Source organism: Callorhinus ursinus, unplaced genomic scaffold, assembly GCF_003265705.2.
Source record: "Callorhinus ursinus isolate GAN/ISIS: 27379988/994484 unplaced genomic scaffold, GSC_fseal_2.0 scaffold45, whole genome shotgun sequence".
NCBI lineage: Eukaryota > Metazoa > Chordata > Mammalia > Carnivora > Otariidae > Callorhinus > Callorhinus ursinus.
The window spans coordinates 12,873,450-12,893,838 of NW_027397107.1; positions in this window are offsets into that span (position 1 = coordinate 12,873,450).

Below are 20,389 nucleotides of genomic sequence, written 5' to 3' on the forward strand. Positions count from 1 at the left end.
CATGATCACAAGATTGCCGTCATAGTGAAAATATAGTGGGGCTTGGAGAGACATTTAGAGGGCATCTGGTCCTTGCAGCCGGCAGGTAGTAATGACTATCTTTTCAATCTTTTGGCTTGTTCTACCTTCTTGCTTTCTGCTGCCTCATAATCTGTATCTTCATTAGGTCTTGTAAGAGGCACCCTCCCAACTGAAGCTGCACCCATGACTTATGTTGCTTGAATCTGATGCTTGACTCAAGGGCTTATTCTGTTCTGAATTTTCAAACACAGCTGGTCCAATCTAAAAACCTAAAACACCCTGTATGAGCCATGGTCTTCCAAACCCACTCATACAGGAGTCTGCCAGAGCTAGGGAGGGAGAAGTTGGCTCAGAAAAGCCCATATACAGTTCCTGGCACTCTATACAGAACACCTTGTGTTTGCTCAGCCCTATAGTTAGCTCAGAGAGTCACTCTGATCATGCTCTTCTTGTTCTAGAAAGCTATTGCTGGATGCATCTGCCTCACCTGTGTGTGTGTGAGTGCTCATCTAAGGGGAATTCCAGCTGAAATGGCGGTGCTGCCCTTTCTGGAATCATTTGAATTACATCTATAAGGTAATAATCTTTGTGTTTTAAATTTTCCAATCTCCCTATAAATATATTACTTTTAATCATTTTGGGAATCCAGCCAAAACAATATTTACCAGATCATTTTCAGAAAGCCAGTAAGAAAGTCTGAACTACAGTAGTTATGCCTATAATTTCTATTTTTCGGAGTTGAAAACTGATCTCCCTATTTGATTTCAGATGATTATGAATAATTTTGTATATCTAGCAACATATTGCCAACGTTGGCCTTTCTTTCTTAAGCTCATTATTTGCTAATGATTTTCTTGGCCACAAAACTCATAAAATTCCCTTGAGTTACTTTTTTTTTTTTAACTCTCAGGACATTCGTTCCATTTGTTCAGCATCTGTGCCGGACAACATCTGGAGCTTGAGGAAATTCCACTGCTCGGGGTATGACGCGTAAATGAAATTACTTTTTCATGCACTTCAGAAGAGATTCAAGAGCATCTTTCTGACCAAACAAGCCCTTTTGTTCTCTTCCAGCAAGTGTTTCTCATTAAAAATGTCATCTCCCTAATAAATTGCCTTATTGCCCCTGCAGCTGGGCCCATTGTTTTCATGGTTTTGTGCACACTCTGATTCTCACAGGGAACAGAAAGCAAGAGAAAAATGGAACTTTTCCCCCATTCTGTCTCCATGAAATGCCTTTCTTCCACCCTTTGTATTTGAGTGAGAACTTGTCTTTTGTGGGAGCCCTCTACGCTGCTCTCAATATACACTGCTTTGGCAAATTTTCCTCAAACACATCTTGTCAGATTTACTTTTCTTAATTAGATAGCGAATAATGGCAGCTTGCTTCTAGTGATTCCAACTCAGGCTGAAAGGTGGCATTTTTCAGATTATATCCTAGTGATTTATTTTTTGCAAGAAAATGTCTAACATGGCCAGTCTTTAGTGTCTGCTGTAAGAACATATACACCAATTTTAGGGAAGGCAAGGATCAAAGAAATTGAGAATGAGGATAGAGGATGGGATGTTTGCGTGTGTGTGTGTATAATCATAAGTTCCTTTGGGAGCCACAAAAAAGTAGCTTAGAACAATCTCAGAAACAATAATCTAAGTCATGTCCTAAGGGTTGAGGTGTGAATAAATATCTGGTTTTTCTATCTCTGGTTGGAACAAACCGTGAATGTGAAGGGTTCAACTTTCATCCATTTATTTTTCCCACATCCCTAACCCCCTTCGTCTTTACTCAACTTCTCAACTAACATTTATCCCCCAGGTGAGCCGGGGCTTTACACATCCAAACTCATTTTCCCCAGTTATTCCATCCACTTTCTATGTGTGACATAAAAAGAAAAATAAGAAGAATGGTCTAATTTGAAGAGAGAAAAGACATTTCTGGCACACAAATTGCTTTGTCCTGGGAATTCTTTTGGAATCTGCAGGGTTCCTCTGACTTTTTCAAAGCCTAGAAGGGATGGATACAGGAGGCTAGCAGACAGAATTGGCTACCTGTCATGAGCTGGATGTCCAAGCTGATTTTACATGTAATTTCCCAGAATTTTATTTACCAGACAAAAACACAGTTCACCATTAACACCTGCTCTGTGTGATCTTGTGCAGCAGAGCGGACTACTCCTGAAGCCAATGTCTATGAGCAATATGGACTGCAGATTCTGCCTTATGTGTGGGGGACTCTGAGTTTCTGATTGAGGCATGCCCCCCTCATCATGTCGGTCATCAATGCAGCACTACGAAGACCTCCTAGGGCACCCAGTTCAATCCAACAACCATCTACAGAAGGTCTTACAAATGCTTATGCAAACCTATGCCAGCCCTTATCAAAGTACCATCTCTGTCCTGGGGGTCTTAGAGTCTACATATGGGACAACTATAAATATTTGCACATGTTGTGATCATTGTAAGTCCAAGTCACAAAGACAGCAAAGGCAAAGAGCTTCACCTTAACTGGAAAATCAAGGGAAGCTTTACAGTGGAGTTAGTGATTGAGATAGCTTTTGATGTATGAATCAGAATTCTCATGGAAGACAAATTAGGGAAAGGCTTTTATATCGAAGAGGCTAGACTATGAAAGCAGAGGTATGAGAAGTTCCTTTATTTGTTCCTTCACATATTCCTTGCTCTTTTCTTCTACAAATACTAAATTAGCATATACCCTTAGGTAGGCACCATTCTCGATGCTAACAATACAGTGATGAGCATGACAAAGGGCCTGCCTGATGTTCTTCCTAGTAGGAGATACAGATTAATAATACATATGCAAATAAATGTATAATATACAAGTGCTACAGGAAACAGTAAGTCAGAGTAAGGGGAGTGAGAGTAATGGTTAGGAAAAGGAGAATATAGTATGGTAGTCTAGAATGATCTTTTTAAGGAAGAGACATTTCTAATGCCACGTAAGTTTGGATAGACACAACATGATGTCTTCCAGAGACCATAAGTAACTGGTCTGTGTTGGAGCATAAAGTGGCAGGAGTATAAAAGACATGAAGCTCTTGGAGGTACATAGGGCTATATAATGAGGGGTATCCATGGGGTGCCCTTAGTAACATTCTCACAAGTAGTATAGTAAGACAAGCAGGGAGTTTGTATGCTGGTGGCAAAGTGAAGGTAGAGATGAGGCAAGCCTCGACGGGAAGCCCGGGTATCAATGTGAACATTGCTGTAGAGTGAGGAGGCTCTGGAGCCACAGACGCTGGGTAATGAGATGGTGTCATTGTCATCATCAGCAACAGCATTCAATGAGCTCCTCTTATATAATAAGGGACTGTTTGAAACATGTTATTGCAATTAACTCTTGTAATTCCTCAACAGCCTCTGAGCCAGAAAGTGCATGTACCTTGCCCAGGCCATTCTAGCTAGTTCCTGGCAGAGAAAGAATACTGCTCCAGGCAGTCTGGGGGTCCAGGGCCAGGGCTGTAACCACTATGCTGCACTGCCTGGCACAGTGAGAGACCATGAGGGCTGGGAAGGGAGTTGCAGAGGGCTGGAGAGGAGGAGAAGGCTCTGCGGTACATCAGTTGACAGGACTTAATTGATTGGGGGTATGGTGGTGATGGAGAGGAAAGAGTAGAAAATGCTAGATCTAGCTTAGAGAGGCTTCTGGACCAGAATACCACCAACAGAGACATGCCCTGGTTAGCCGAGTTCCAGTCAAATGGCCCTATAGATTACATAGTAAAGAGCTGGAACTTTCCCACAGATGATTTATTTGATAGTTATCCAAAACTTTTGCTTGAGTAGGGAGCAGATTCCTACAGGGTATGGCAGAATAAGCCATGTCTCTGTACTGCTCAGAATCTTCTGATAAATCCTCAGTGCTTTCCAAATGGAATACAAGCTTCTTTTCCTGGGATTAAAATATCAATCAATCAATCAATCAATCTCTATAGTGTAGTTCAAATAACCCTCTTCATCTTATCTCCCTCTGTTTTCCTACTAAAAGCCCAATGTCCAATTAACTGGGCCCAGCAAAGTGCTTGGACCCTGAAGCATGCTCAGACACTTAGACCCTAAATGGTATATTGGAAATAGCATGGGCTCCAATGTCGGAAAGACTGGGCTACTGTATCTAGTAAACTTTGACGAATCATTTGATTTCTCCTTCAATTTCCTGGCAGTGCTGGGATGATCTCTGACACATCACCTTGTGGAGAGGACCAAATAATAATCATACTCATAACATTTACTGTGCTATTTCCAGATCCTCAAATTCTTCTAACAGTCTCTGAAAGCAGTTTGTTTTTTTAAAGATTTTATTTATTCATTTATTTATTTATTTAGAAAGCAGGTGCGCAAGCAGGAGGGTGTGGGGGTGGGCAGAGGGAGAAGGAGAGAGAGATTCTCCCTCAGACTCCACACCAAGCATGGAGTCTGATGTGGGGCTCGATCTCAGGACCCTGAGATCATGATCTGAGCTGAAACCAAGATTTGGTTGAGGAACCAACTGAGACACCCAGGCACCCCTTTAAATGCAGTTTCTTGTCTCATCTTCCAAAGACCCTTCACACGAGGTACAGGTGGAGAAAATTGAGGCACAGAGCAGTTAACTTGCCCAAGTTCACATTTGCCAAATTACTATTGAGCCTAGATTACACCCCAGGTAGCCTGACTCCCTCCTCTTAATCACAACATTCAGTTGACAAAATAAGAATGCATATCATATGTAAAGCATCTGGCACATAAGAGACCCTCCACAAGTGCCCTTCCCCTCTGCTCTCTTCTGCTGCTTAACACAAAACATTCTAGAAATGATCAGTTGCCTGCTTATAATGTTGATAATTTCTATTGGTAAATAATGCAAACCATGTGTTTTCCATTTGATACTGATTCAAACTTGGTCAATTGGAATAACCTTCCAAACCAAGCAAGTAAATATTATTATTAAATAATATCGGGATTTTAAATATTATAAATTAAATAATAGAAGGGTTTTCTTCTACATGAATATAGATCAGCATTAGAGGTATATTCATCCAACTCCAACCTGAAAGCATAGCATACGGAGGACTCTCCCCTCTTCCTTTGATCTCTCACTGAGTCCTTTCCAAGGAGGCATTGCTGGAAAGGTATGGTGGCTTTGAGATAGGTCAAACCAGGTTTCTCTTTCCAAGAACTCTCTTTTCTGTATATTTCTCAAAAGAAAATATTGTGCAAGATTTGGAAGGAGGGAGTGGAGCATCAGCCTTTATTTTAGTTTATACATGATTTTATTTTATTTTATGCACGATTGGTAACAATTTGTCTCAGTGGTCTGTGACAGTGGCTAGGGCTGTTACTGCTCCATCTTCCATCGAATCCTTCTTCAGTATCTAGGACTGCTGGGTCCAGTGTGCATGCTCAGTTCCATGATGAAGGACCCAGCTTCTGCAGGACACTCACACGAGGGTCAAGGCAAGAACTGACATGGGTCCATCCTCAGGAGCTTGTGCCTGTGGGCTCCAATTTGCCCTTGCTCTTTCCAGCTTCACATCCATCTTCCCTTCCTAAGTGCTTGTCCCGTGAATTTGAAGTCCTGGTATCAGACACAAAGACAACAGTATTACAAATACTGTCTTACACCATGTAAGGATATTTACACGCTTGGTTTGGAAGGCTTTTCCCATCGCCCAAGTTTAAATCAATCAAATGGGAAACATTTGTACAATAGTCTTGCAAAGATCAATCTATCTAATATCTATCTATCTATCTATCTATCTATCTATCTATCTATCTATCTATCTATATCTACCTATCTATCTATTATAGTTATTCTTCCCCAGTTGAACCCTGACTCTACTGAAGAATAAGGTTTGAGACACCCAGGTTCAGTGATACACTGGTTAATGCTCAGGGACTGGCTCTCCCAAAGCAAACTGTAAACAAAAAAGAAATTCTTGGGGCACGTGCGCGGCTCAGTCTGTTGAGCATCTGACTCGGTTTTTGGCTCATGTCATGATCTCAGGGTTGTGAGATCGAGCCTCATGTTGGGCTCCATGCTCAGCGCAGAGCCTGCTTGAGATTCTCTCTCTCCCTCTGCTCGCCCCTCTGCACATACACTCTCTCTCTCTAAGAAACAAAAAAATAAATCTTTTTTTAAAAAAATTCTGATTTGTGGTATTTGCCCATTTTCATGATGGAAATTCCCCCCTCGTGGCACTTTCAAACTACCAATGTGATATCACTGGATGCAGACTTGGGAAGTTATGTGCAGTAGCACACCATTATATAATGTTTCCAACCTACAGATAAAATACACATAAATAACCTCAAGAGCTTAGTCAGGCATTGGTCAGGGCCAAATAGTAAATACCGTAGGCTTTGCAGGCCATATGATCTATGCCGTAACTATTCAACTGTGTCATTTTAGTTAGAAAGCAGCCGTAAATAAAACAAATGGGTATGGTTGTGTTTCAATAAGATTTTATTTACAAAAATAGGTGATGGAATAGATTTAGCCAGCAGGCTGTATTTTGCTGGCTCCTGGCATAGGTGATAGCAAAATGTAGAAAAATAATTAGGGGGCTCCTGGGTGGCTCAGTCAGTTAAGCATCTGCCTTCGGCTCAGGTCATGATCCCAGAGTTCGGGAATCCGGTACCTCATTTGGCTCCCTGCTCCGCGGGGAGTCGGCTTCCCCCTCTCCCTCTGCCTGCCGCTTCCCCTGCTTGTCCTTTCTCTCTGTGTCAAATAAATAAATACAATTAAAAAAAAAGAAAAAGAATTAGGAAGTAATGAGTTTTCAGTATTTTTATCTTTGTTCTCAATATGATTTATTTAATTCTAAGCTTATTATAATGCCATTTTAATAATGGTTCTGTTCAACAACCATTAACTCACAGAATTTCTGAACACTTAGCAATCAGTTCTGAGGTCCCTGCAAACCCACTTCCAGGGTTCTACTGTAGGTCAGCCTATCCCAGCCGTGTGGTCTGGGGCAAATGAGCTCAGTCCTCTCACCTGGAAACCAGGGGTGGCGTGTCTCCAGCTGTGCTCAAAAAGGATGAGACACAATGTTTAGAATGGACTGGCAGCTGGGGTTAAGTAAGTGATGAAGGAGGAGCTACATTAATAATTCATATCTTTCTTCAGTTGTGGCTTCCAGGCCAGTCTGTAAGTGACAGAAGCTGGAAGGAGGGGAGGAGAAAGCATAGGGGATACAACTAGCTTCTATGTCAAACACTACAAAATGCTTCCAATCTTTAATTCACCTCATCCTCACATCAAAACTTTGAGTGAATTGTCATCTCTATTTTACAGACATGAACTGAAAGACACTGAAAGGTGGAGAGTGTGCAAGATCATTCAATTGTCAGGGCCAGAGCCGAGTTTCATCCAGGTCTTCCTGATTAAAAAAATCATCTCCCCATTGTGTGGGCGAGTACCGTCAGGGAAGCCAGCGGTCAGAGATGTGTTGGTAATAGCACCTCGGGGGTGATCAACATTTTATTCCAGTAATAAGTTGGGTTGGCAATTGAGTTTGGAGACTCATTGTACTGAATAGCTACGTTTGCTGGTGCTGCTCATAGAGGATTTTTCCACTGATAATCAATGGAGGTGGACCTAAATCAGTAGACATATATTAAATATATTCAAGGCACCGAGCTCGGTAATAGGACTGCTCAGATAAATAACACATCCCTCTCTTCAAGGAGCTCCCAGCTCAGCCAGGGAGACAGACTGACCAAATAATGAGTACAGTGTACCCTTGATAGTGTGACAGGACCAATGGGTGGTTAGAACATAGTTGCTTCCAACCATACACTCCCATCTCATTCTATCCCCCCCCACACCATTCAGGGTGATCTCATGAACTGACCACATGATAAATATATTGCAATTCAAAGCCAAACACTTTAAATTTACCCCCCCCATCTATTTAAAGATATAGATTCTATTTGTTCTCTGGGACTCTTGGCTTCTGCCCCGAGTTCCTGATTAGTTATTCATACCAACTGACTTGGGTTCTTCTATGTAGGATGATTGTCATGAGATCTATTCTCGTTCTTTGCATGATAGATTATGTTTCTCTGATGAGTCTCCAGGCAGCATACCATCAACTTTAAGATGACTACTAACATGTCAGTGGTCTTTCTTACAGCAAAATAAACTCTGGGGTCAGTGACTTCCTTCCCATTAGTTCCATTTTCCATTCGTTTCTGACTTCTTGCCATAGCCCTTGGGGAACAGAAAGGATTAATAACAATTTGCAAGTGAGTCAGGAATTTAAAGAGAGCACAACAAGGTTGACCTGATCCCATTCCCCAGTGTCTGGGGCTTTAGCTAGGAGATGTGAGAATGGCTGGGATTATGCAAAGGGCTAAGCGCTAGAATCATTTAGAGACTTCCCTACTCACAGGTTGAGAACCTAGGCTGGGATGACTGGAAGACCACACTTAGCTTAAATTTTCAACTGGAGCACCTTCACGTGGTCTCTCTATATGCCTTGGGCTTCTTGGTGGCAAAGTTCTGAGAGAGTCCATGAGACCCTTCCAGAAGCCGATCTAACCTTGGAGGCCTTGCTGTCATATTCTGTTCTTACAAAGAAGTCAGCTGCGAGTCAAGGGGAGGGGAGTTAGACTCAGTTTCTGGAGGTCAAGGTTAGTAGGGTGGGTGGGAGTGAGGTCAAACTGCAGAAGAGCTACTAATTGGGATAGAAGATACTGTTCTGGTCATTTTTGGAACATGTTCCACACATGCTCCAATGGCATTCTTTCAGCCTCCCTCTGCCTCCACCTACTCATCCTGGAGTAGTTCACCCTGCATCTCCTCCTCTTCTTCCTTCCTGTGTTAGCCCTTTTCCCTCTTTTCTCCCATCTGAACTATAGAAATAGCCTCCTAAATGAGACGTTCCAATCTCCACCCTCTTCCAGGTTGCTCTGCCCTGCAGCCAGAGAGATTTTCCTAAAATGCAAGCCTTACCTTTGACCCTTGGGGTCTTCTCCCACTGCTCTGACAATTCATGTCCCATCTCCTTAGGCTGCCATCCAAGACATTTCTTGATCTAGCCTTGCCTACACTTGCCTCTTTTCTCTCACTGTTCCATGAACTCAAAGTAATTCTCTCAACAAGAGGTGTTGGATCACCTTGTCATGCCCTGGTACCTGGAAGAGAGCAAATGTTTGACGAATTGCCACTTTTATTCCATTACCCATATTACTGAATGTGTTCTCACCATGAGAGTGTAATAGAAACACTCCAAGATACTGTCTCTTTTTGTCAGAGTTTAAAGAACATTGGGGCACCTGGGTGGCTCAGTTGGTTAAGCGTCCAACTCTTGATTTCAGCTCAGGTCATGATCTCAGGGTCCTGAAATCGAGCCCCAGGTCAGGCTCTATGCTCAGCAGGGAGTCTGCTTGAGATTCTCTCCATCTGCCCCTCCCCCTACTCTCTCTCATTCTCTAAAAATAAATAAATACATCTTAAATAAAAACATTGTAGAACGGAATAAAATGAGGTTGTAATTTGGTTATTTGGGTTAAAGGAGTATTTGAAATGCAATATTGCAGATGGAATTAGATTTTTATTTGTTCTCAGCACTAGGTGCAAAAATCATAGAAAATGAGTTAAATTTTGTCTTTATTTTCACTTGAAATATGGAATTCATACACAAAAAGGTTGAACAACCTTATCCCCCCCTAGACAGCTAGCAGGAGGTAAAGTGGCACTTTGCATTTTGCATCACCAGGTTTGGTGTAGGCAGTATTAAACGTGTAAGGAGTTTTGAACTTGGTGAATGTAGATACCTACCATATACACACTGGCATTGTAATTGTCCATTCATCTGACAACTTCATTAACCAATATTTACCAAGCACCTGTAATTGGGCAGGATCAATTTTGGATGGTGGAACTAGGGCAGGGAATAAAAACCTCCATGTCCTTGTCTACCTTGTGTGTAAGCAGAAATTCAAGCTAGGTCTACCTTTCCATGAGACAGTTATGAAGTTTCTTCCATAAAGATCCAGTTCATTATATAGTCTCAAATACATCATCAAAAGTTTATGAAGAAAAAAGCCCTGTAAGTTTTCAGTATGCCAGATTGTATTTTTTCCACTTACTCCAGAAGTGTGTAATTTGAGGGCCCTTAGATTTATCGTTCAGAGGATATTCAGACATGTTTTAGGCAAGACCATAGGAAATTGCTGATTTCTGCTTATTTTTGACCTACAAAAGTAATTTCATGTGATGCAATTTATGTGTTGTCCAGAATTTTCTGAGCAAAACTAATTAATAATAGTAATAATGTGAATGTTGTTCCAAGTTTCAGTGACCATTCCCAGAATTCAGCGTTAGGCCTGATGGTAAGACTTGGTTTTAGGTAAATACAATGTATCGAATTAAGGGAATATCTTGCTGTCCTGCTGAGCCAACAGTAAGAGCCCATAGAGGCTGGGGCTGGTTTCACTTCCATCCTATCTAGTCACATTCCTATGATCCTGAGATCTCAGAGCATTCCTGTTTCCCTCTTACAATTTATTTTACACTATCAAAAGAAAAGACACATGAAGAAAGAATGAGATTATTTAAAGGAATAGCAAAGTTAAAATAGTGACACAGCTCTTCTTGGTTTACAGAGCATTCCATATGAATTATTAGCATTTTATCTAATTGTCACAAACATCCCGTTAAGTGGGCTTCATTATTCTCATCAAATCGAGAAGCCAGGGCTCAGAGAGGTGACATAGTGTCCAATATTGCCCACCCAGAAAGAGGCAGTGGTGAGATTTGAATCCTGTTCATCAGAGCTTGCAATAAAACATGCTCTATGTCTGTGTTCCCCGGGTACCCCGATATTTTCCATGAATAGAGTTCATCTCCTATTCGACATGAGATTTCAAACATGAGTTGGTTAATCTACAGCAGTGGAAACAGTCCAATAGAATAGAAGAAAGATCAAGAGTGTCCTGTTGGATCAGTTGTCCAACAAACTGAGGGTTGCTGGAGAGGAGGGGGGTGGGAGGACGGGGTAACTGGGTGATGGGCATTAAGGAGGGCACTTGATGTAATGAGCACTGGGTGTTACATGCAACTGATGAATCACTAAACTCTACCCCTGAAACTAATAATACCCTGTATGTTAACTAAACTGAATTTAAATTAAAACATTAAAAAAAAATAGATTTAAAGTCCAGTTGTGGAAAAAAATAAAAAGTGTCCTGTTAATCTATGGAATAGCATTTCTTAAAAAAATATCGGGTAGAACACTGATTTCTATTTTTTTAAAGATTTTATTTATTTATTTGAGAGAAAGAGAGAGAGAAAGACAAGACAGAGCATGAGCAGCGGGGAGGAGGCAGAGGGAGAGGGAGAAGCAAATTCCCTCTAGAGCCCAGGACCCTGAGGTCATGATCTGAGCCAAGGGCAGACACTTAAGAGACTGAGCCACCCAGGTGTCCCTAGAACACCGATTTCATTAGAAACTCACTCTTTGATCAAAAGAAAATTTTGAAGGTCAGTTCAGTGGAGTTAAACAGTTTCGTTTCTTTTAGTGTAGGAATTGCCAGAGATCTAAGTGAGCTAATATACCTTTGAATCTCCAAGGAGGTACCATGAGATATAAATTACATACATCTCTTTAACAACAACAACCAACAGATAACTTTTTGAATAAGTAATTCCTAAGACTAGTGTTCCATACAGTACATTTTGAAAACACTGGATTAGAAAAGTCATCTCTGACTCCAGATAAGTAAGTTATGTCTTTCCTTCATGGCGCAGCTTTGCTATGCTGGGAGGGAAGGAGCATGCATCTCAGCCAGATTTGGGGTAAAACCTCACCTCCATCATTTACCAACCATGCTCACTTGGGCACAGTATTTAATAGCATCAGGGCTCTGCTACTCAATCTACAAGAAGGGGTAACAACTTCAAAAGCATCAAACTGTTGTTGAGAATTGAGCAAAATGGGGAAGACTGAGCACTATTTAGCATAGCTTGGCAGACACTTGGCACTCGGTCAAGCATAATTATTTTTCTCTCTCTCCTACAACTCAATTTGAGTCTTTGCTTCCCATTCCCAGACTACTGAAGGCAATTTCTACAGACAACACTTGTCAATGGCCCTCAGCCAAGGGAATGTCTCACAAACACGATCTGCAGAGCACAGGATGTAACAATTCTTGTATATGTTGGAATGTCAAGGTTTATTATGTCCCTCTTCCATTCCACCATGGCATCAATTTCATTTCCATGTGCCTGCATGGGAAGTTTCTCACTCTGCAAGATCTGATGCCTCCTTGATGCCTCCTCCACTCTTTCAACTGCTTTCCTAGCCCATCTGGCTACATATTGTAACACTTCACTGCCAAACCTGAAATCTAATGAAGCAAGAGTGAGAAGTAAGCCTTATTTCATCACTCTGCATTTTGCGAGCCACTGGTATCAACAGGGTAGAGTTATGCGACCGTAAGAATACTTTTCCTGTGGGAATAGCTAATGGGCTTTCTGTGAAGCAGCTTCTCCTCCTCTCGACCTCTACCTGAGGATTGCGGTTCACAGGACATTCAGTGCTTTCTTTTAGACTTTAGCCACAGTAGCCCACTTGAAGACTTCTGCTTCATGAGCAAGGTTGCCATATGAGAGAACTATTTTCTCAAAACTTTTTTTTTTCCCTCTCTAGTTAGGTCATGTGCTGCTTTTCTTAAAATGTGAAACACAGTTGACACTTTCTACCATCAAATTCTTATTGTTCTCTTCTTCTTTGTGGGAGACGGGGGAGTGGTAGGAAAGGAAGGCAAAGGGAGAAAGGTGCACACGCATACAAAAATACGTTCTGATCCGGGGCCAGAAGAAAACAGGAGCCATTACTGGACTTAGACCTTCATTCTTTGGTAACAAAGAGAACCGAGCATCCTCACAGGGCATGTCAAGGTCGATGGATTTGACTCTCGTCTGGCTCAGGAGTCACATTGTAGGTGAACAAGTCATTATTTCCGATGTGTTTCTCTTACTTCATTCAAGGTGATGAGGACCTGCTGTGATGTGAAATAACATGGCCGTGTGCCATGTTTTTTTTTTTGTTTTTTGTTTTGTTTTGTTTTGTTTTTTAAGCAGGTAACAGACTGGGGAAAGGAAACAAACATGTTGGGAGTATACAGCTGTAAGGTGGGCAGGTCTGGGCACTCTCGATGTCTTTTTAAAGAGAAGGTGTGATTCAGTTTCATCCTCGCTGCAGCTCTGTGAGATAAATATGAATCTACCCATGAAGAAAAGGAGACTCAGAAAGCCTGCATAATTTTTCCAGGGTCACCCAGCTATGATGGACACCGACAGAGACGGGCTACAAATCTAGTTCAGTCTGCTTAGGCTTCAGGGTTCTGGACACTAAACAGCTGTTTCCTTTCCACTTTGTATCTTTTGGGGGTCACAGGCCATTATCCCCCTGCACCCCTCGCCTTCAGCCTGTCACATTCCACTTTTTTTTTTCATGAGAAATCTTTTATTTTTCTGCGTTTCCAAGCACCTGGGTAATTCCTAAAGGTAGGGTTTATAAGACTATGGAAAAGTTGGAAGAGGCTAATCATGTATGTGTGTATGAGAAACAGAAACAGAGAGGGGGTGGGCTCTGGAAGTCAGCTGCCCTGTTAACATTCACAGCTGGCATTCCATCTACACACACACATACACACACACACACACACACACATTCATGCTCTGAATGTCACATGCATGTACGGCTTATTTACCCTACAGTTCAGTGAAAAACTTTTCCATTATTCAATTTGTTTTGCAAAAGTGAAAGGGAGAGACAGACAGAGAGAGAGAGAGACAGAGACAGAGAGAGATTCCCTGCTGTTAATTAGCATGGCTACAAAGGCGCGTGAAGTAGAAGGGATGGCTAATTCTCCTGGCCTACAATTCAACTTAAATCATAATTCCTAAGATAGATCTCTCCTTTCAATGTTAATAGGAACCAGATGTCTATTGTTAATAATAATGTATGCTTGCAGGGGGAAAAAAAGAGCAAGAGACACTTTTATTTAAGTTTTGTTTTGTTTATCCAAAATTATTGGTGCTGTCTAGCTAGGGACAATGTACAATTCCAAAATATATTAATATTGAAAATCTACCATTATTCATATAAGACCACTTGCATCATTTACCTCCCTACAAGAACATAATGTAGAATGTGAAAGATACTTTTATTTTTTATTTATGTATTTTATTCATTATGTATTGGTATGAGTCCCTCCATTCAGGATATGAGATCAATACTACTATTGACATTATTTTCTCTTTTTCTACTTTAAATGATGCTGTTTCAATCTTTTTCTTTTAAAGATTTTATTTATTTATTTGAAAGAGAGCAAGAGCAGGAACACAAGCATGGGGAGTGGGAGAGGGAGAAGCAGGCTTCCCGCTGAGCAGGGAGCCTGATGTGGGGCTTGATCCCAGGACCCTGGGATCATGACCTGAGCCAAAGGCAGACGCTTAGCGACTGAGCCACCCAGGCGCCCCAATGCTGTTTCAATCTTAATTCAAGTTGTGTTACTAACAAATGAGAAGGTACATGAGTTATTAATATGCAAATTATTTAATTGCAAGTGAAAATCATGCATTTCAATCCTGTTATTATTTTGGTATTAAAACATTATCCATTATAATCAAGTTCATGTAATGAATAGGTCATTAATTAAAAACTTGAACAATTGAAAGGGGGAGACTATGTTTAAAGGACAATAATTCATTTTTAAATTAACTTATTTGTATGCAAAGCAATGCCAAATAAGGCTTATTCTAAAATAGTTATCTCTTTTGGAAATTTGACAATACATTTGCCATTTGAACAATATTTTTCCCTGCCTTTTTCTATTGCTATATGCAGTTGTTCAATTCTTTTCAGTGCAAACTAAGTAGTACCTGCTATGCACATGTATTTGTCAGAAGCATACATTCTTGATTAAAATATGTAACAAGATTTAGAAATAAAGCACGTTAGCCAAATAACTCAATTATATAAGAGTCCCAACATACCTATTCACATCTTCCAAACCACCCAGGCTAAAATGGGGGTACAGTAGCCAAGACATGGAAACAATCTAAATGTCCACTGATGGATGAATAAAGAAAATGCACTATAAACAATCGAATATTATTTGGCCATAAAGAATGAGGAAATCCTGCCATTTGGAACAACAAAGATGTACTGTGAGGGCATTATGCTAAGTGAAATAAGTCAGACAGAGAAAGACAAATACTGTATGGTCTCACTTATATGTGGAATCTGAAAAAACAACTCGTAGAAATAAGAGAGTAGATTGATGGTTACCAGGGGTGGGTTGGGGGTAGAGGAAAGGAGTGAACGTGGTCAAAGGGTTATATTTCCAGATATAAGATAGGTAAGTTTTTGGGATGCAATGTACAACATGATGGCTACAGTTAGCAATATACAGTTAGTTGTATATTTGAAAGTTGTTAAGAGAGTTGGTCTTAAAAGTTCTCAACACACAGATAAGTTGTAACTATGTGACATGAAAAGTGTGTTAACCTTATTGTAGTAAACTTTTCACAATATATGCATATATCAAATTATCACATTGTACACCTGAAACTTACACTTTTTTTGGTTTTTTTGTTTGTTTGTTTTTTAGATTTTATTTGTTTATTGAGACAGAGACAGAGACAGAGAGAGAGTGGAGGGAGGGGTGGAGGGAGAGGGACAGAGAGAATCCCAAGCAGACTCCACATTGAGCATGGAGCCCGTCTCGGGGCTCAATCTCACAACCCTGAGATCATGACCTAAGCCAAAATCAAGAATTGGATGCTTAACTGATTGAGCCACCCAGGCGCCCCTGAAATTTATACAATGTTATATGTCAATTTTATCTTAGTAAAGCTAGGAGAAAATAAAACAGAATTAGGGAAACTCTTACTGTGTGACCTTAAGCACGTGACTTGACATGACTGTGCCTCAGTATCCTCATCTGTAAAATGAAGAACATTAATAACTATCTCACATGGTTTTTGTGCAAGTTAGATGAGATAATTTGTATAATGTTTTTAACAGCTCTTGGCATATAATAAGAGATTGATATGCTTAGGTTATAATAATTATGATGTTTATTTCTTGCTGGTAGCTGAATTTGTTCTCTGAGTCCCATCTGATAGCTGTAAAATTACTGCAGATGGGATGAAACGAGAATGTGCAGCTACCAGTTATATTTTGGGCATCACTAGAGGGAGCCAGAGACAACTGAGCAACCATCATTCCCAAACCTAACTTCATCATGCATTATCCATATTTGCCGAATACTGATAACATGTCTATGGTGAATACATTGTTATGCAAAATTGTTAGTTGGCTCCAAAGATGTGTACAATATCATTTTAGATCTCAAGAAACTTATAACCTAATTGAAGAAATGAATAATGTACATTAAAAACCTATTAAATAATAAAGTGTGACAATGATATATCGCAGAGCAATAGCAAATTGAATCTTCATGGATGGTGCAGACACTCTGCTCTAAAAAATGTCTGAAAATTTGAATCATTATATTGTACACCTGAAACTAATATAACACTCCTTTGATAATTATGCTTCAATAATAATAAAAAAAGAATGAATTATGTAAGAATTTTTAAAAATGTCTGAAAAAGGAGTAATGTGTCCCTTTGAACTGACATAACCTGGAAATGTTTCATGCACTTAATAAGGACCCTGAAGGACGAGTAGGATTTAGAGTTCTGGAATCAGCATTCCAGAAAAGTGGAACAAAGGAATCCAAGGAGGGAAGGTATTAATGTGCCCGTGTCCTTCTGAAGGAAGGCTCATGTTTACTTCTTCATGCCTAATTAATCTTCCCAAGTCCTAACTCCACTCCTCCCCATATCAAATGTTGTAAATGATTCCCACTGCTTACTGAATTGAACTAAATGTCCTAGCCTGGCACTGCATGCCTGGCTTCTTTTATCTAGAAATAAGGATGGAAAGATACACTGTGGCTTGCCAATAAAAGAGACTGACAGGTCAGGCATGGGGTCTATCTTAGATGCAGTAGGAACCAGGGAAGGATTTTGAGCAGCTGAGTGTTGTCCCTTAGTATCAATATTAAAATTATATCACACGCACAAAATCAAGTAATGCAAGACCAAGGATTCTTATTAAATTTACTATCTTAAAAACAATGCATCAATCCAACTTTACTAGTTGGTAGGGATTGAAATCACCAGCAAAATACTTGTTTTTAAGCTTCTTTAAAAGTAGAGTAAAAATATGGAAACTAAAAAAAAGAAAAGTCATAGTTGTTTCAGCTGTCTTCTCTCTCTTTCCCTCTTGTGGACTGGGGACCTGCGGAGCAGCTTGATCAGTAGTGGAAGTTACTTTTCCTCCTAGGCCTATCCAGTTTGAGGCATGCCAGTTACAAAAGGCAAGATGCTACAGGTTTACAAGAAATAAGACTTGGAGAAAAAAAATAATTAAATTAAAAAGAAAGTTCTCTCTCTCTCTCTGTCTTTCAGAAAAATAAAAGCTCAAATATGGTGAGTCATGCTAGCTACTTGGGGAGGAGGGCAATTTTTGAACAGCTTTGTCAATCACTATAGAGGATAATTGAGTAAAGCCTCATTATGATACTGGCCTTTGAAAGAACAGTCACTTAGAATAAAAAGTTTCCATCACAGAGTTAGCCTAGCTTGGGGGAAATCCATCATCACTTTCCAGATTATGGGATTTTCTATGTGTATAATGTATCACATAGCTTAGAATATCTAATGTGACTTTAGTTTCATCAATTCAAGAAACATCGTTTTTTAAATCTTTGTATAATATTAAAGAATGTTTTAATATGTACTAGCCCACTGAACTCCCCACCCAGCTTTTCCTATCTCTTCATGGTACCCAACAGCTGTAGAGCAAATACTCTACTTAAGGAATTAGGTAACTGCAGGAGATTGAAGAAGAGCCAGTCATAGTCCCTGCTCACAAACAAACCAACAGACCAGCCACAGGGATAAGATAAGAAAACAAATATTAATTCCCGGAGGACTGAACAAACATGTAGTGGAAATTCACCAGCAGAAGGCTCTTGTCTCCTTTGAACTGAAACATTACAGAAATATGAAAGTTAGAGTAGATACTGAAGACACAGGACTAGGGGATGAGCAGGTGAAGTATTCAGGACAAGGAATAATATGAACAAATCTCTGGGAAAAAAGTAGACTACATTTAGAGCACAATAATACTCTGATTTAGCTGGCCTGGAGAATGTTTTAAAAGAAGGGGGAGGGGAAGGGTGCCTGGGTGGTGCAGTCAATTAAGTGTCCAACTTTTGGTTTTGGCTCAGGTATCAGATCAGATATCAGGATCCTGAGATCGAGCCTTGTGTTGGGCTCTACAGTCAACAAGGAACCTGCTTAGGACTCTTTCCCCCTCTCCTTCTGTCCCTCCTCCCCTCTTTTTCTCTAAAATAAAAATGAATAAATTTTTAAAAGAAAGGGTTGGGGGGGACAACAACAATGTCACCAGACAGCTGAACCAGATAAAAGTATACAGGCATGCAATGCCAATTTACTGTATTTGGGTTCAATCCAGTAAGCAGTCAGGGGCCGTTTATAACATTTGATATGGGGAGTAGCTGAGTCAGTCACAACTTAAAAATATTCCCTGGTCATAAAATAGCAAATGAGTTAGAAATGGGAAAACCACGGGTAACAAGGAGACCAGCAGTGGTCCAGTATTCAGAGAAGCATGAGAAGCCCAGATTTCATTTTGTGGAAATAGAAAAGCTGGCATATTAAAGAGAATTGACAATGATTTTGATTGTATTAAACAGAGTTCAGATTGGTTGATCTTGGAAAACAGGAGATTTGAAGGTGCTCATACAGAAATAGCAGAGCAGGGAGGAATTGGAAATTGGACTTTGGAGTTATTAGACTGTGTAACTATGCAGATTAAAATAGATGTATCCCGCATTAGGAGAGAAATGTAGGCTTGGAACCAAAGAGGAAATTTAGGGCAAGGCTTACATGTTTGGAACTCATCTGAATGCATTGGATAGAAATACTTTATCTTTGATATAAAATTATAGGAAGTAAATATTATTTTCAACTTTTGCTAAAATGTTTTTTACTCTACAAATATATTATGAATCTTCTATCTGATTTCTTTTAAGTCCACAGTCACTTGGTACTGATTTATGTTGTTTCATTTATTTGTGTTATTTCATTAAGAATTTTCAGTTCTTGATAATGTCAACCATTCTATTTTCTGTCCAAGGCAATGGTCAGAATAATGATACTGACCACTATTGATCAGTTCAAATAGCAATTGACAGTAATTGACAAAATTGTTTTGTTAAATAATAGTAGATTTTCATGATGTGTCCAAACCCTTCTAGTGACAACTCTCAACTTTAGTCAAAGCTTTAGCTGACTCAGCTACTAACTGCTGGAAGCATACATTTGTACATTTTTTGAATGAAATATGGATATGTATCAGAAGTCCTAAAAAGAATCCATATCTTTTTATATTGAAAATATGCTTCTAAGAATGTATCCCAGACAATGAAGCACTAACATACTCATCTCGGCAGTGTTTATAGTAAGAAAAATCTAGAGATTATATAAAATGTTCATTTACTGCAGATAAGTAAATTATGATATATTAATATAACTGACTACTCTATAATCATGAACAATGATGAAGTGCATGCATATTTATTAAAAAGAAAATCCAATCTGTAACAAATGAAATAGTTCATAAAACTATATGCATAGGGGCACCTGGGTTACTAAGTTGGTTGAGCGTATGACTCTTGGTTTTGGCTCAGGTCATGATCTCAGGGTCCTGAGATGGAGCCCCACGTTGGGCTCCACGCTCAGCAGGGAGCCTGCTTGAAGATTCTCTCCCTCTGCCCCATCCCCCACTCACTCTCTCTCTCTCCTTCTCAAATAGATAAATAATCTTTTTAAAAAGTAAGCTTTTAAAAACTATATGCATAGTATAATCACTTGTATATTACATTAGAATATATATATCTATATAGAGTATTTTTGAACATGCCTATCCATATATTTACTTTTGCACATACCTATCCATTATATTTATCATACATGTATCATATATGATATACATATATATGAAAGAAGATTATTTGCAAAGAAATCTGGAAATACATACATGAAACGTCAGTAATAGTTAGCTTTGGAATAATTTGGGGTATTTTTTTTCCCTCATTGACATTCTGTGTATTGAATATGCATTAGGTACATAAAAAGAATTCACAATTTATAAATAGTTAAATGGATCTAAATTATTGTTTTATTATAAAAGTTTGGTTTATGATAAATGTTAAGTGAGAGGTTGAGGTCAGAATGCAAACTCAAGGGTAG